This window comes from Neovison vison, chromosome 5 (assembly GCF_020171115.1).
Source record: "Neovison vison isolate M4711 chromosome 5, ASM_NN_V1, whole genome shotgun sequence".
Classification (NCBI taxonomy): domain Eukaryota; kingdom Metazoa; phylum Chordata; class Mammalia; order Carnivora; family Mustelidae; genus Neogale; species Neogale vison.
This window is the reverse complement of record NC_058095.1, coordinates 142,962,771-142,982,091: the sequence shown is the minus strand read 5'-3', so window position 1 is coordinate 142,982,091 and position 19,321 is coordinate 142,962,771.

Here is a 19,321-nt window from a genome sequence, read left to right as displayed (position 1 = left end):
CGGTAATTTAAAATAGTCTTCTGTCACTAGGGAAATAAGCTGAAATGCAATAAGAAAACTGGAATCACTAAATTACCTATAAATAAGGACTGGCTTTTCTGTCATTACTATAGGTATTAATAGCAAACTTTTCCAAAATTAAAATGAATAGCATAAAGAGAGTTTAAATGTATTCCATTTTTGGATCATAATATTTTCTAGCTTGTAAAAAGGTATTAATTCCTTATTAGAAAACTGACTATTTAAAATGAAGTCTGTAATATGTCCTAAAGAGGAATATGCCTTTCATACATTTTTAGGAAAAAAGTTTCTACATGTTCCTTAACATATGAAAAGCAAAACCTCATAGGGCCATTTTATACCACTTCATTCTAAAACTGCATAGTAACTGATCATATGTTTACTTAATTCAATTCATAATCAAGAAAATGTACTCTGGACTAAGTAGTAAGCTAGAAAAGAAGGATATACAGAACATACATAAAATGTGATCAGTATGAATAAATTTGAGGCGAAGAAACCAGTTTTAAAATAACAGGTGCTGGGGCCCTTGGGTGGCTCAGTCGGTTAGCAACAGGCTCTTAATTTCAGCTCAGATCATGATTTCAGGGTCATAGGATTGAGTTCCACTTTTGGCTCCTTGTGGGGTGTGGAGCCTGCTTGAGAAGATTCCCTCTCCCTCTCCACCTGCCCAGTCCCCCTGCCAGCTCCCCACCACCCATGTTCATGTGCTCTCAAAAAATAAATAAATAACAGATTGCATGAAGCAATGTTTTTTTGAAAAATAAATGCAGTTTAATCTCATCCTGGCCTATTTGGTAAATAAGATGTAACTAACTAGATTTAACAGAGACAAAGGAATATTGGTGCTTAAATGTTATTTGTTCATATACAATAAAGACCTCAAAAATATTGTTTTATTTCAAATTAGATCCCATACAAAATGTTGTTTATACTATTAAGGCGCTCAGGAAGCATTTATGTAATGCAACGTAAGTTTCATTACATTATCATGAATTATGCATTTGTGGATCCAATTATATATGTTTTTACGAAGTAGAAGATTGAGGCAGATATGTTAAAGACATCTTAAAATCAAGTTTTGTAAGGAAACATTAATACTAAATGTTCAGAAATAGGTTCAAGATGATACATTTTTACTATAAAAATGTGGAAAAGTTAATAAATTGTAGTAGAACTAATTCTTATTCTTATTAGCATACAGTATTTCTTAATTTAAATTTTACTGATTTTATTAGCCGGTTCATTAAATGCAAATTTTCACTTGTAACAACCAAACTGAATTAGTGACTTGTTCATTTTTTTTATACTGTGAATTCATATAAAGTCTCTGCAAAAAATCTGCCCGCTTAGTGCCTTCAGCATTAATATGTCTCATCACAAATACTCAGAATATGCTTTGAGTTTCCACTGGGAAAATAAACATCTCATATTTCAAGATTTTCTATCAAATGCTTGGTGTCCTTATGTTAACAGTATATTTAAACCTGATAAGCATTTGACTAATGCATTTCAGTGTAAGATGTATAAAATTTTTAATATGTTTCTACTATTTTGTAACTGAAGTTGATATGTTTTATCCAAACCCTAAAAAGATAAAAACCTGCTTTTCCTTTGGAGTTGAAGTACCACAGAGTTGAATTCTCTATGATAAAAGCCAAGACACAAGCTCACATGTGGCTCTCAGACAGTACAAGTTTTTCTTATTTTCTTGTTTATCAGGCTGTGTTCATTTCACTTTAAAATTCTCCAAGCTATGGATTATATTTCTGCTTTTTCAGGAGACTATTCCACCATCTAATACAGTTCACTAGCTATGTCAAAGTCCAGCTTTACTGGCTGGAAATCAGAGTAGAGTGGAATTTCCTTCTAACAGAAGGGCCATTTGACTCATTTTATTATTTTTATTACTGAACACCATGGTGAACTAGACAGTTGACTGTGCATTGAAAGACATGGGCCTGCCCTAAGGACTCACATCTCAGCAAATGATCCCTTTCCTCTGCCTGACTTGCACAGCAAAGGACAGAGAATGCAATCATCTTGATCAATGAACCTGAGTAAAAGCAAAACAGGCAGGACACTAATCAAATAAGTGGATCTGCTGAGGCTAATCCTTCAACCCCAAAATTTGTTTCTCAAGGGCCCACAGGAGATAAGCAGAGAAAAGAACGCTAGACAATATGCTGTACTTGCGTGCCTCAGATAGGCCCTCTGCAGTGACATTTCCATTTAGTCACCTTGAGAATAAAATGTAGTGTCACAAACCTAGAATTGCATATTCGGCTTTGGATGCACTTTCACATATAATTTTGCTATTGTCTGCAGCCTTTAGGTTTTAAAATATCATACCTGTAGTTACAAGTATCATCATAGGAGAGAAACAAGTAGAAAACCAATTTGAAAATAATCCATCTTTATGCAGTTCCTCCTATATTATTCTGCATAGATTGTTACAATTAAATGCAAAGAATTACTCTGGGCAAAGAATTGGAATTAAGATTGAAAATGGGACACTCAAAGTTATGTCACCTTGAGAAAAAACATTTTACCTCCCAGCACTTCAAATGTAACTGTAAAACAATAATAACTATTTGAATGGATTGTTGTAAAGTATAATGTACTTAATAATTCCATAGAATAATGTACTTAAATATTGGAATAATGTACTTAAAAATTCCATAGACTTTAGTTAACATATACTGTATTAAAATTTGCTCTTCACTTTAAAAATAATTTCTAAAATTCCAGTCCTAATTGAAAAGTATTATGGGCTTCTATAAAGTGTTTGGAGCACACAAAAAAATGACTTATTTTGTAAAAATGAAGTAAATTTGCACTTCACTGATGAGGTCATTTTCATGAGAGGCCAGAGTAGGCAAATTATTTAATGGAAAGAGGGGAATATTCTGCCAGATAGTATAAATAGTTTTTAAGCATTAAATATTAAATTTTTATATGAAATTCCTTTTCAACACTAGTCTAAACCTTTTTGTTTCATCCTTCTTTTCACTGGTACCAGGTTCTCAGCTTTAAACTAGAAATTCTCTTTTAAAAATGTTAAGTGAAATCACTAGCATATTGAATCCTTAAAATATTAGTGTATTCATGTAAATGTAAAGAATGGTTCTTATGGGTCAGTTTTATACCTGGAAAGGGAGCTAATGAATGGACCTCAATGATAACACATAATGGGGAATATCTGAGAAGCAAGACCATGTCAAAGAGAAAGAGAAGTTTGAGAAGTTGAGCCACAACAAGATCTCTTCACAGGAATATGTGCTGAGGTGTCATGTAATTATGTCTAAGGAACACACACACACAGATACCTATGTACACATACATACCCCTTCCATGAGATTAAGCATGGGGTGTGTAATGCAGAGGAGTCAATATTGAGCAGAGAGCTCTAACAGCTAAGGTCAAGAGCAGTATACAAAAGTTCAGTTCAATATTTGTCTCCACTCTCTCTCCTTGCCACCCTCAGGCACTGAAAGAGTCAGTCCTTGAAGGAGAAAGGAAAAGTGTATTTTACAGTCAAGATCTCCACCCATCAACTCCAATGACTGAGCATGTGTGAGATGACTGAGGCCCTCATCTCAGGTAGAAAATTTAAGATGAGAGTTAAAAACCTTAATAGTCAACATAAATGATATGTTAATGTACTTTTAAATCCTACCATTAATTCAAAAAATCATGATGAAGAAAATATGAAAATTTTAAATGAAGACCCATTCAGTTAGAGTCCCAGATTAAAGGCCATGATGTTGGGGTGGGGATTAAATACATCCAGACTACCCAAAGGTACTGGAGCACATGTAACTGCCATTAATGTACTTTTATAAGTATTTAATACTAATTAAATACACATTAAAAAACACTCTGTCAGAGGAAAATACATTATGATAAATAAAGTTTACTTTAATTTCATTCAAGTCAATAGTCCATTGAGCATTTTAGCAAGGAGAGAGGGAAGCAGGGGGGATGGACCTGCTGTCTTAATTTTAGCAGCTTCATTTCTGGAGTTGATCCACAAGACTTTCTTCAGTCTCACAAATGAGTTTTTCTTTTTGCTCCCTTCTATATTGTCATCTGTTATTTTTATTATCAGTGCGATGCTGTTTGAGAGGCTATCATAAACACTTTTAAAAGAAATGGTTCTCCTTTTTGCTCATCTAATATTCAGACATAATTATATTTTATTTATTTAATAACAATGCCAGGAGAAAGCTGTTTCGTTGTTTTTTTTCTACATACTTTAGCCCAGTTGATAGCTGTTAAGATTTATTGGCTTAATTAATTATAGCATGGACATCACGAAATTCCTTGGAGTCACAAGGAAGCTTGATTTCCTTTGGAACTCTGATAAGCATGGAAAACTACATATTATGAGAGTAACATGTGGATGTATGTGTATATATATAAACATAACTAAATATACACCATGTAACTCTATAATTATATATATGGTCAAAAATTATAAAATATGGTTTATGCCAAAGGCTAAGTTTTTCTTTTTCATTCTAATCAGTTTCCTGCAGAATGTTTGCAATGTGCTAGCAGGTTGTACAAAATACAGATAAAGCTAAGCTATTTCAAGAACTCCCATCACATGACTCTGTGAAGTCTTTTGTCAGTAAGCCAACCTTCAATTAATCACAATGTCTGAGAGTCCTCTAACACCTAACGTATCATTTCCCAGTCTGACAACTGTAAAGAAAACCCTGGAGGGCAATTCCCATCCTCTATTTCAATACTTCTGAAACCCTGACAAAAAAAAGTAGGTGATAGATACAAAGACCTTTCAGGATAAGGTTCTTGCTCTTCCGCTTCCTGTGCTGAAAAACTATTTTTATATGACTACCAATTAACATAGATGAGTAGGTATTTAACTATGCAGGAGTGAAAAGAATGAAAACATCTTCTTTTCCTTCGGGAAAAGAGGACTTGTTTTCCCCAATGCAACAAGTTGTGTATGTTTCATTTCTCTGATTTCTGCTAAAAAGATGAGCTATAAATCTTGAATATACTCCCAGTTAAATAAGCAGAACCATAATTTTAAGTCATGCCTTTCTCTAAAAGGAAGTTTCCAGTTAATATTCTTATATAACTATAAAGATCCAGAATAGAAGTAGGATGTAGGACTGTAGTCATCCCACTGGATTCAAGATTTGATCTGACCCCTATCTATGAGAAAGCACAAGAATAAGAAAATAAGAATTAGCACTCTTCATTTCTGTTTTGTTTTGTTTTGAGTAAGAAATTTGCAATTGTATTAATTTTTAATGGTGGTCTTCTGCAACTATATTTTCTTGAGGACGACATTTAATGACAGTGAATTATATTAAAAATCCAACCAACCAGGCATTATATATACAAATACATTTTATAGTTATTTTATATAAGAAATAAATTTTATGATCTTTGCTCTTCCTAATGTGGTTTTGAATCAATAGTAAATAAATGAAAAAAATACAGTAATACACAATCAAGTCATTTCTATCATTTCTATGAAAATATAATTCAAAAATAATCTGTAAACCATTTTCAGGTACTAATTAAAGTAAACAAATGTACAAATGAAAGCAAATTTTTAATATTTATTTATTTATTTATTTAGAGAAAGAGCATGGAGAGAGGGGTCAGGTCTCTCTCTGGTAGAGAAGGAAGGGGGAGGGGAGATAGAGAGAATTCCAAGCAGTTTCCACACTCATCATGGAAGCCTGATACAGGGCTCAATCTCACAACTCTAAGATCATGACCTGAACTGAAATCAAGAGTTGTGCACAACTGACTGAGCTATCCAGGTGCTCTGAAAGCAAAATTAAAAAATTATATATATTAAATTAAAATAAATAAATATATATATATATATATATATATATATATATATATTGGCATCAACATAAAATTACACAATATTCTTGGGATACCTGAGTGGCTCAGTCAGTCAGTTAAACATCTGCCTTTGGCTCAGGTCATGATCCCAGAGTCCTGGAATCAAGTCCCAAATCAGGCTCCTTGCTTAGAAGGAAGCCTGCCTCCCCCTCTGCCTGCTGCTCCCCCTGCTTGTGCTCTCTCCCAGTCCCTTACAAGTAAATAAAATCTCAAAGAAAATTACACAACATTCTTATACAAAGACTAATAAAAATAAACCACCGTATAACCTAAATTTGACTTATTTTATTATCTCAAAAGTTTTCTAGTAATAGCTAAGAAAGCCAGAAAGTTGTTAGATTTATTAAATATATGCATTGTGTTGATAAAATGTATGAGCACTAGCCAGAGAAAAGAAACCTATCCTTAAACGTCCATGTATTTTATGTGTCAGAGAAGATTTTTCTCCATTTCTTATACCAAGTACAACTAAAAACCCTGGATAAATGATATTTTCTCCCTCGATGCCACAAGTTAGGTATGCTACATCTCTCTTGTTTTCTGATTTCTTTCTGCTTCATGCATTCTAGATTTGGAACTGAAGAAACTGACAACCTAGAAATGCCAATGGGTATGCACAACAAAAGCCCCAACAAAAAGCCTATTCTGTCCGACAAAAGACTAGGAAAAACAGCATCTTAGCATGACAGAAAACTTTTAGAAAATAACTGCTTTGTGGCAGCCAAAGCCCAAACCAAAACAAACCTGTGGCTTCTCACTCATCTATACCTGCGAAGGTTAAGTGGTTGCTAGGCTGTAAAAAGGCCCCCAACATCCCATCAGGGCAATGTCACAGAAAGCAAGGAGGACCTGAGGTTTTCATTTCCGGATACCTTGTTGTCAGAAAATACAACAAGGGGGGAGCATGGACTTTTATACCTTACTAGCAATAACAATACACCCCCTCCTTCCTTCCACAGTGTGATGGTGTTAGAAGTAGCCACATGTGGAATTCAAATTTTACCATCTCCAGGGCTAGAATGCTCCCCCCACTACAGTGTCACGGAAACCACATGGGAAACTAGAATGCCCACCCTCACCAGCATTAAGGAGGAGCAACACCCGCCTCAGGTATCAACAAAGGATAAGTGGGGAATCTGTATTTCTACCTCCACCTGTCAGTAATTGGACAGTATCCCATCCCTTTTCTCACCAGAGTAGTGTCAGAGAAAGCCAATAAAAGAGAAACTATGACTCTAGCTCCCCTGAATCCAGATACTGCTAACATAATACAAAAATATTCATGTTTCAATCAGTAATATTTTTCATGCAATAACAAAGGAGACATTATAATAAATACATTTTTAAAAAGATAATCAATAGACATCATTACTGAGTTCAAAGAGATGTCAGAATTATGTGACACAGATTTTAATGTAGCTGTGTTAAAAATGGTCAGCTTCAATACTCAGTTATGAACACAACTGAAACAAATGCAGAAGTAAAAATACCCAACAAAGAAATAGAAGACATAGGGATGAAACAAGTGGACATTTTTAAATTATAAAAATAAAATAACCAAAACAAACAAATAAACAAAAACGCCTCTGTGAATGAGCTTGACAGCTAAAAAGCAGGACAAAGGAGACAGGAAATAATGAACTTAAAAAATGTCATGTTAGAGGAGCACCTGGGTGGCTCTGTAGGTTAAAACCTTTGCCTTTGGCTCAGGTCATGATCCCAGGGTCCTGGGATGGAGCCCTGCATCGGGCTTTCTGCTCCGTGGGGAGCCTGCTTCCCTTCCTCTCTCTGCCTGCCTCTCTGCCTACTTGTGATCTCTGTCTGTCAAATAAATAAATAAAATATTTTTAAAAAAATGTGATGATAGAAATGATCCAATCTGAATGACAAAGAAAAAATAGACTGGAAATTAAAAAAATGAACAGAACTTCAGGGACCTGTGGGGCTATGACAAAAGAGCTACATTTGTGTCATGAAGCTCCATTTCTTGGCATTATATTCAATTTACTCAATGTTGGGTATCTTTATATTCAGTTATTAAGAGCATATTCTATTAGATTCATCAAAACCTCAAAACTCCTAAGAACTACTTTGAAACACCTGTCTCTAAATATAAAGCTTAGCAGAAAAAAAAAAAAAAAAAGTTATTTTAGGTTTACACTTTGCCAAAGCACACGTCTTGCTTCCTGGTCCAAAAACCTCCCATGAGCCCAACCAATCTCTCATGGTAAGAATCATTTACTCAACTAAGTGTAACCAATCTTTATTAAGTACCTGCAAGAGGCCAGACCCTTGGAATTTCACATCTGTTCTCCCTTCCTGGCATGGATTCCTTTTATCTGGACCACATGGCAAATTCCCATTCTTCCAACAAATTCAGTCCAAATACAATCATTACAGACTCTCAAAAAGATATGTGAGTTCCTTCAGTTTTACTTCGAATTTCATACATCATACACTGATTTCTGCCTTCCTAACTACATGAAATGCTCTCAGAGGCTAGGACTCTCTCTTCTCATCTTTTTTATTCCAGTTGCATTGAAATGTCTTCTGTTACAAAATTTATTCATAATTATCTGTTGCATAAGTAACTGGATCAATGTATTCATCTATGCATCAGGTATTTTTTATTGCCTAATCACTGCTAGTATGCATCACAGTGCCCAGCATGCAATTAATTCTCCAGAGATACTGTATTGGGGAAAAAAATTTTTTTAAAGAAATTGCCAACACTTAGTGGTGTCCAAACTTATACTACAATAATCCTTCCTGAATATATGTGTATTTTAAATATACAATGCACATTTCCTACTACAACAATATATTCAGGACCTTTAAAAAATACAAAAAAAAGAAAATAATTTTGTAAAGATGAAATAAACAATGTTTATACAATAATTTATAAATATTTTTAAGTAATGATAAATAATTTTAAAGTCTAGGATTTATTTATTTATTTATTTATTTTTTAAAGATTTTATTTATTTTATTTGACAGAGAGAGAAATCACAAGTAGGCAGAGAGGCAGGCAGAGACAGAGGGGAAAGCAGGCTCCTTCCTAGCAGAGAGCCCGATACGGGGCTTGATCCCAGGACACTGAGATCATGACCTGAGCCGAAGGCAGCGGCTTAATCCACTGAGCCACCCAGGCGCCCCTAAAGTCTAGGATTTAATTTAATTTTTATCAAGACTTCAGTATTTGTTAGAAATATCTTGGTTTTTATTTATTTTTATTACCTTTAAAGATTTTATTTATTTATTTGACAGAGAGAGGTGCGGCGAGAGAGGGTACTCAAGCAGAGGGAATGAGAATGAGAGAAGCAGGCTTCTTGGGTTGATCCAGGAAATCCCAGGAACCCTGGGATCATGACCTGAGTCAAAGGCAGACACTTAATGACTGAGCCACCCAGGTGCCCCATATCTTGGTTTTTAAAGAGTAAGAAACAGTACTTTGAACAAACAAGAATTTTTTTTTTTCTTGTTTTAAAGAGCACAGAGATGAGAAGTCCATGGCTATTGCATCTTTTCAACTATGTTTTCAAGTACCACTATCCTGTCTTCCTATTCTGTTGTTTTCAAAGTGTGACTTTCATCTTTATGTTCACACAATGGCTGCTACATTTTTCATAGTCATCTGTTATGTAGGCAAGAGGTAAAATCAGGGTTAGGGGCACAAAGGCAAAGATTGAAGAGGCATATCTTCAAATTATTTTCCAGCACAGTTGCTGCTTGTATTTCTATGTTTAAAACTGTGTCACAAGTCAAGTCTAAGAAACAGGTTAGCCTGGGAAAATATTTTGGCTTAATCTGTAGTATAGTGGAGTAAGGAAATGGCTTTTGTCTAAATATGCCATGGTTTCTGATCTGACTAACATAGCTCAAAGTAGTAGTCACTAACAACTAAAAAAAAAAAAAAAAAAAAAAATCAGCAGATTGAAATCAGAGGAATGGACAGTTTGCATGCATTTATTAACTATGGAAAGAAAGTCATCATCTTCCCTTAGTGTTGGCCTTCTAAAAACTAACTGGAAATACCATTTTTTAAAAATGGCCACCTGGGTGGCTCAGTGAGTTAAAGCCTCTGACTTCAGCTCAGGTCATGATCTCAGGGTTCTGGGATCAAACCCCCCCATGGGGCTCTCTGCTCAGCAAGGAGCCTGCTTCCCTCTCACTCTCTCTGCCTGCCTCTCTGCCTACTTGTAATCTCTGTCAAATAAATAAATGAAATCTTTAAAATTTTTTTTGATATGAGTCTAAAACCAACTGAAACTTTTATTTCAAAAATTTGAAACAAGAAAAAAATAATTATAAAATTTCTTATGCAATAGGAGAGTATGTATCGGCAGACATTCCATATAATTATGCCAACATTTCCAAGCCTTTGGTTATGAATGTTCTTTCCTTAGTACAGTATAATAAAAATGAACAAAGACTGGTGGCACTATCTTCAAACATTTTACACAGCAAAACTCCCACTATACCCTTAGGATACTAATTTACTGAAGTTGGCAGTTAGTGAAGCAGAGTATATCTATAGCTTAAGTACTGGAAAAGAGAATGCTCTTGTTTCTGATAAAGTTGCATATTAATAGAAGCTGAATAGTTCCTTGTTGCATCCTTTTAGACATTTTTGTGCACCTCCTTGCTACAAGCAGGTAGTGGACTTTGGAGAACTTTGGTGTAAAATGCTGTAAAATTTTTTAATTTAAAATTTCAGGCATATTTTAGGGAGAGCATTATGGTAAATGTTAATTCTAGTTCATGATCATTAATTTTCTTCTATGACAGGATGTCCTAGGAGATAACTTTCATTGACACTTCATTGAAGGGTGAAAATATTACCATTAGTTTTCAGATTCATAATCTGGTTCCAGGCCCCTACTCTTTTAATAAAAAAATTCACTTCCCTTTCCCACTGTTCTGTTTTATATATCTATTTTACCAGAAAATTGTAATTCAAAGAAAATACTCAAATTTTCTCACTTACGGAAAGACTATTTTGAACTGTTCAGTGTCATAGTAGTTTTATGCTTCAACTTGTTTCAACAGGTTATACTTTGAGTGCAAATTCAATATCAAAATGCACTCCATATCAACTACATGTTTACCTTTTCAAAAAAATAAGATAAATTTCACATCTTTAGGGTTTTAGATTTACCGTGAGATGAGTTTTATTTCTAAGTAACTTTCTATTTTTCTGGCTATACTTCCTCATGCAGTACATTAAATTACCTTTCTAGATGTTCACTAGGCAAATCACATTTTTTTTTTTTAAATTTAAGGTTTCTATATAAACCTCTGTATTTGTTTCTATCCCCAAATATAATTTTCTGTTCGAAGATGAATTTAACTTGGTAACATTCCTCACTTTTTTATAACTAATAATTAACATAAGTGGTATAATATTCATTTTAATTACTACTGTAATTACTGAAGATGTGTTTCCTGCATTTGGGTCTTGCTTGAAACAGAATGATAACCAAGTAACCATTAAAATATAGGTATTTTTTCAGACCACTGTAACACCTGCCTTAAGAACACGACTACTCTACTTCCCAAGAACACTACATCTATAGTCTTAGTTTCCTACAACAATGCAGACCAAAGTCGAGTCATCTGTACTTATCCGCAGTTTCGCTTTCTGCAGTTTCCCCACCTGCTGTCACGGCTATTCTCCTTCTGACGAATCATCAGAAGGTCAATAGTAGCCTGACTCTACCTACGTCCCAGCGCCTGCGTCATACCACCTCCGGCTAGTTCACCGCAGGCGTTTGTCGTCTTGCATTGTCAGAAGATGGGTGAGTAAAGTACAATATTTTGAAAGAAAGATAGGATATTCATGTCACTTTTAGTACTGTATACTGTTATAATTGTTTTATTTATTATTAATTATCGTTGTTAATCTTTTACCGTGACTAGTTTATAAATTGACTTTTATCATGGGGGCGGGGGTGGCTGGGTGGGTCAGTCAGGTAAGCGTCTGACGTCGGGTCCCACAGTGATTTCCGGGTGCCGGGACTGAGCCCTCCTGGGGCTCCTTGTTAGTGGGGAGTGTGCTTGTCCCTCGCCCTCTCCCCCCACCCCTGTTTGTGCTGTCTTGCTTGCACTCTTGCTCTGTTTTCTCTCAAGTAAGTAAAATCTTAAAAAAAAAAAGAAAAAAAGACTTATCATCGGTACGTATGTATAGGAAAAATCATAGTATATATAATAGGTTCTTTACTGTGTGTAGTTTCAGGTATATACTGAGGGTCTTGCAACGGATGCCCTGCAAATAAGGCGGTATTATTGTATTAGGCAGGTAGTAAAAACCTAGTTACTGAACTGAACTAAATTTACATTCAATCTTCTAAAACAATTTTTTATTTTAATTCAACAATATTATGTATGAAAAATGATCACATATATTATAGGTAATAATTAGAAATCAGGGATGCCAGAGTGGCACATTCTGTTAAGCGTCCAGCTCTTGATTTCAGCTCAGGTCATGATTGCAGGGTCAGGAGAGCAAGCCTTGCATCCAGCTCCGCACTAGGCGTAGAAACTGCGTAAGATTCTCTCTCTTCTTCTCCCTCTCCCTCTGTCCCCCTGCCCCACTTGTGCCCCCTCTCTCTCTAAAAAAATATTTTAAAAAAAGGAAAAAATAAAAGAAAAATTAAGTTCCATGCCTTTTCAGGTAATATTACCAACAAGGTCTTTAAAGCATATTTCATACATAAATAAAAATGATATAATAATGATATTACTATACCTTTTCTTTAAAATGTATGTCTGTTTTTAAAAACATATTTTTTAAGAAACCAGTTTAGGTAACTTCAAACATAAATTTGATACAATATCTTTGATTTTAGAACTATAATCTTACAAAGACTTTGTAAATGACCCTCTGTGAGCTTGTTCCTTATTCATAAATCTTGGGTTGAACTTGATCTATGTAGTCAGTAAGACTGACCCTTATGCAATTAAAGCAAATAGTTCATTTATTCATATTAGCATTTAGTTAGCAATAAATCATTCTTGCAAGTTATTTATACATACTACAGGTTAGTGGTACAAATCATCCTTGCTTTTGCTCTGTGTCACTTTTCCTCAAAGAAGAAAGGAGAGACAATTATGAATTTGACTCTGTGGTAGCACCCAGTATATTAATTATAAGGTTTTTTTTTTTTTCCCATAATTCAGGTTCCTGTATCACATCCTTAAGCATGTGTGTGTAGCCATGAAAGCATGTATTCCAAGAAAAGCTACCCATTGTTTTCTTTTTCCTTTTCTTTCTTTTCCTTTTCCTTTTTCTTTTCTTTTTCTTACTGCCTTCCTTCCTTCTTTCCTTTCTTCTTTTCCTTTTTTACCTTGTACTTTATTTAGTCTTTTTTACCTTGAACATAATTCAGTGCAGGAGAGGGTTAATTTGTGTGGGATTCAAACAAGTCTTTAACACATTGGAAATGTCTGCTCTGCCAAGCATTGATCCTGAGGTCAATCCAGTTTGTTTCTATTCCACCGTAAACGAATTAACTAAAAAAACAAACAAACAAAACATAACTTACTATGTGCCTACTAAGTGACCAGATACTAAAAATAAAAAGGAGAATATGAGCAAACTCAGTTCTCAAAAACCTTCTTTTGTGTCTCAGTGGCCACTCACCAACATTCTGCATCCTTGACTATGTACTATTACATATTAAACTTCTCTCGTTTCATAGGTAATCCTCTTTTAATGAACAAATATCCCCAAATTCTTTCTGATCCATGTCTTAATTGTTAGCTAACATTACTATATATATAGACACTAACAGTCATTAGTTATGTGCTTTACATACATTAATATTTAATCCAAAGAAAAACTCTATAAAGTAGTCTTCTCAATACCCACATTTTATAAATGACGAAGTTGTGACTTTGGTGGATAGAGAAATTTAGGCAAGGTCCCACAACTAGTATCCTACTCTGCAATCCCATGGACAGTCTTCTGACCCCAATGCCAAATTCTGTTACTGAGGCAAAAATTTAATCACAATTTGTATCTTCTTTAAGTAAATTCATATAAATCAAATCTCTTCCCAAGTTGTTAACACTAAGCATGAAATAAAGAAATTGCTCTTTTTTCACTGTCTACGATTATGTGTAACTTTATTTCCAATTACTTAATCAGATTGAATTCTTGAGAGCAATCTCCCATGGAAGATACTACTATCCACCATTTTCAAATGGAGAGAATCTGGCTCAGAAACTTTAGGGGGTTTTGCTCAGTATCATACAGCCAAGTGCCCACACTAAAATTTCAGCCTTCATTTTCTAGCTGATTTCCTCTGTTCCTTCCATGATCCCTGCACAGATTTACACATTTTGGTGAAACATGTTTAAATGTGTCCTGTCTTTAGTCATATAACTTGGTTTATTCTAATAATCTATATAAATAAACTTGGCAAAAAAATAGAAAATGAAATGGGAGTAGTTGTGGTACCTCTAATCTAACAGCAGAGTAAAGGAGTGGAGTAGGAGAGTAGCCAAATAGCAAGTGAATGAGTGAATTCCTTCTCAAGACCCCTGACTCCATAATCCAGAGCAAAACAGACATTTGGTTTTTTGTTTGTTTCTTTGCTCGTTTTTAAATCGTGTTGGAATTTTTAAAAAGATTTTATTTATTTGACAGAGAGAGCACACATAGGGGGAGCAGCAGGCAGAGCAAGAGGGACAAGCAGGCTCCCCCACTGAGCAGGAAGCCCCCGATGTAGGGCTGGGATCATTACCTAAGCCGAAGGCAGACTTTTAACCAACTGAGCCACCCAGGCACCCCCAAAACAGATATTTGAATATCCCTACCTCAAAAGAAAAAGCTGTCTTAGCATCATTTATAATCATGTCTACAAAAGATATACCTAATTATGATTCAGCACCAGGAAATTATATATATTTAATGTGGCAATAGAATTTATTGAATTATTTTATTACAGTGATAAATACTCTACCTTAGACTTTAGATAGCATAATCATTGTCTCAGAACTCAAAAGAACTAGTGAAAATTGAGTATCCAATAACAAACTGTCATTTGGAAAAGGAATACTATAAATGTGTAGTGTTAAATATATGAAAAATCATGATACACACTCAAGTTTTTTTTTTTTTTTAAAGATTTTATTTATTTATTTGACAGAGAGAGATCACAAGTAGGCAGAGAGGCAGGCAGAGAGAGGAGAAAGCAGGCTCCCTGCCGAGCAGAGAGCCCGATGCGGGACTCGATCCCGGGAACTCGAGATCATGACCTGAGCCGAAGGCAGCGGCCCAACCCACTGAGCCACCCAGGTGTCCCCACGCTCAAGTTTGATTCAAGTATTCTCTGATTCTGTAGACAAATAAAAATGAAGTTTGATTTTCAAACTCTAATATGCTTATGAATCCCCTGGGGATCTGGTTAAAATGTAGATTTGGATTCAGTAAGTTTGGGGTGGGGCCTGATTATCTGCCTTTCTAACAAGCTCACCAGGTTTCTTGGAATACACAGAGTTTAAGAGATGTATTGAAGGGATATGTGGATGTATCTCTAGCAATTAAAAATAATTAGCACTGAAGGATTAAGTAGAATAATTCCTCCTTCATACTTAGCTCAGTGCTTATTTTGATAGGAGACTTAGCACTTGGAGAGCTAAGGAGCCTCTTTTAAATTAACTGGAAAAACAGTGGTGCTCAGATAGAAAAAAAATTTCACACAGATACATGTGGAAGGCACACTTTTTTAAAAAAAGATTTATTTATTTATTTATTTATTTGAAAAAGAAAGAGAGGGTATACAGAGGGATGGGGAGAAGCAGACTCCCAACTGATCAGAGAGCCCAATGTGGGACTCCATCCCAGGATCCTGATCTGAGCCAAAGGCAGACAACCATCTGAGCCACCCAGGCTCCCCGGGCACACTTTTGAAGTCAAATTACAATGGGGAGATTCTGGACTCTGGGAAAAAAAAAACACTTTAGAGCCAAAGAGTGTAGAACTATTTAAGTTGGAAGATATACCAGAAGAGACCACGGGTTCTACCTGGAACCAAGAGTTAGAGCTTGTTTTAACTTGAATATGCCCCTTCTAGATATCCCAATGAAGTGTATATTCTGAGGCAATAGAGAGCCAAAAGTCCCAAAATAAATAAGTACAAAATAAAACTCCTAAACATCTCAGCTGTCACCTTCAATCAGTTAAGTAGCAGTTGCTAGAACTTCAAATAGTCAACTAACCAGGTTAGTAATAAGGCTGCAGTGAGAACAATCAATAATCTTCAAAGGAGAGCTGTCTACCTGCTAGTGAGGAGGAAGTGACGTTTGAGTAACAGATTAAAAAAATTTGCTTGCTTCTGTAGTTTTGGTCCAAGCAACTATTTTAACAACTGAACAACATAATATATACTGTAAAATATAAAGTAACATTATTATCATTCTGAGATTTACAACATTTTCAGAATATTAAAAGAAGTTAGGTATTTTGGGGATTTGTTTTTAATCTCTTAACCCTAATGTCAGCTCTTTGTGGATGATAGCTGTAACAATCAGATTTAAGTATGCTAAATGTTTCCATTTGAAATTTTAATGGGGTAAGTAATTATTATAAAATATGTTGATTTCTCATTGTTAGTGAAAATTAAAATGCAATGCACAGCAAGCTTTTAACTGAGTGAAAATAGTTTTTATAGTGTCAGTTTATGGCATACCATCAGTAATTGTCTAAGCAACCATTATATTTTTATTGGGGACACATATGGTAAAACAACTGAAATATTCATGTAAAGTCTTTACATTGCTTGTTTTTTTTTTTTTTTCTTTTTTTTCATAGTGTGTGTTATATTTAAAAGCAGTCTGCCAGGTTCAACTTTACTGCTATAGCGAATTCCAAATGGGAATATTTTAACACTTCAGGTATGAATATAAAGCAATTATATTGACTCTACAATCCAAAATGCAGAAGTCAGTAATTTTTTCAACAAATATATTTCATTATACTGTCAAATATTTTTTGCAGAATACAATGGCACATTAAAATCTCAGAAATCACTTGAAACATGAAAATGTCCACAAGCTAAAACCACAAATTATAAAACATATCCAATAAATCCATTAAACTTGGAAGAGGATTAGGGAGGCATCTGATGACCAATTCATGGCACTTAGAATGTAAACTAAAGAAAAGAAAGTCTTGAAAGTCCAAGACCCAAAAGGTGGCAAGATTCTCAGAGCTACAGTGAGACTTGGGATGCTGATTGGCCTTAGGCAAAGTGTATGGTCTCAGCCCTTCCCTAGGTTGCCCACTTTTAATGTGTTCTTGCTCTCATGCTTAGACATTCTGGAGCTCAGTTGGCCTGCCATGGCCTTCAGCAGGTGCTGGGGAGCCCTGGTTGTACTGCCTATGTCCTGTATCCAAACTCTTGCTATTGGCGGCACAATGGTCACATTAGCTTTGTGACCAATATAGTTCACTGGTTATGTCTGAAATTTAAGATACCTTAGTATTTAGAGTGGGGTGTGTGTGTCCGTATGTATGAGAGAGAGAGATAATTAATATTAATACAACCCTTGGGATGGTTAGATAATATTTGTAGGACCTAATTAGGAATATACAATTCAGAGGTGTTTAATTGGCATTTAAAGTCCCTTAATCAGGAATTCACACTTTAGAGCTCCTATATAAGCTCATTACACATTACTAATATGAAGCAGAAAGCTCATAATTAAAATGATAAACATTAAAATGTTTTATTTGGGGGAAATAAGTGATGGTTATGATATATAGCTATATAGGAAGATGGTATAGTACATATACCAAAATACACATACATTCATTTTCTCTATCAATATATCCTTCTCTCCATCTCTCCTTCTTGTTCTTAACCAAAAACTCTAATTCTTGATCCAAGTAGAAGGCTGGCTGATCCTGCCATCAGTTTATCATTTTATCTGCCTTAGAGTGAACTGAAAGTTTGAACATATTTATGAGTGCCTGAAAGAGAACAAGTATCAGTGTTATGGAATAAGTTACGTAATTATTTTTGTACATGCTTGGTAACAAATATTTCTGTGTTTATCAGAATCCAGTCTGAGGCTTACTTTCATTGTAGCATGTTTCATGTTGACGATATTGGGAAGTTCTTTGTATCACTCTCATCTTCTGTACCTAGTAGTCAGAAACCACCAATATTTAGTAAAAGTGGTTGACTGCATTTTTCTCAGTTAACAGTAGTCACTTTGATATCCATTACTCTGCATATCTCTGAAATATTTCACTGACAAAAGTAACATTCAGGGGCGTCTGGGTGGCTCAGTGGGTTAAGCCTCTGCCTTCAGCTCGGGTCATGATCCCAGGGTCCTGGGATCAAGCCCCGTATTGGTGCTCAGCAGTGAGCCTGCTTCCCCCCTCTCTCTGCCTGCCTCTCTGCCTGCTTGTGATCTCTGTCTGTCAAATAAATAAATAAAACCTTTTAAAAAAAAAAGTAACATTCATTTTGTACAGTTTATCATCAAAAATATTTGCATCTACAGACTATAAGTTATATTTAAAGGCAGACAATATAAGGTAACAGTATTTGCAGAAATTCTGAGCCTTAAATTAGAAGTTTTAAATATAAGCATACAAATATGAATTTTATTTTAGAAAATAATACTTTGTTCTAAATATAATATTAAATAGTACATTTATAAGCATATACCTAACTAATGTTTGATATTAAGAATCACGGGATGGGGTGCCTGAGTAGTACAGTCAGTTAAACGTCTGACTCTTGGTTTTGGCTCAGGTCATGGTCTCAGGGTCATGAGATCGATCCCTGAGTTGGGCTTCACACTGAGTGTGATGTCTGCTTGGGGTTCTCTCTCCTTCTCCCTCTGTTCCTCTCACTTGTCTCTCTCTATATAAAATAATAAATCTTTAAAAAAGTAAAAATAATCACTGGATAATCAAAAATTTTAAGTGGATTTATAACTCTCAATGATTACATAGAATATTTCATGTGCCATTTATTTATTTATTTATTTATGGTATCATCATAGAATGACTGCACATTTGTTGTGGCTGACCCCCGTGGTCTATTGGTTCCTTGCTCAATATCTATTCTATGTCCCTATTTTATAAAAGGTAACATAGTGCCCAGTTGAAAGACCACATTCCTCAGAATCCTTTGCAATTTAGTCCAGTCATGAAATAGTTATTTCCAATGAATTTTCTGCTGTTGACATCTGAGAAGTTTTGCTTATTTAATACCAGCATCACTTATTTCCCTTTGTTTCATATTTATTTCTGTGTTTATTGTGGTATTGCAAACACAAAGCCATAGGTAGAGCACTATCTTGCCAACCCCAAGATGACTGTGAAAATAAAAGTTATTTACTAAATATGGTAAAGTGGAAAGAAGGAGTCCAGCGACATTGC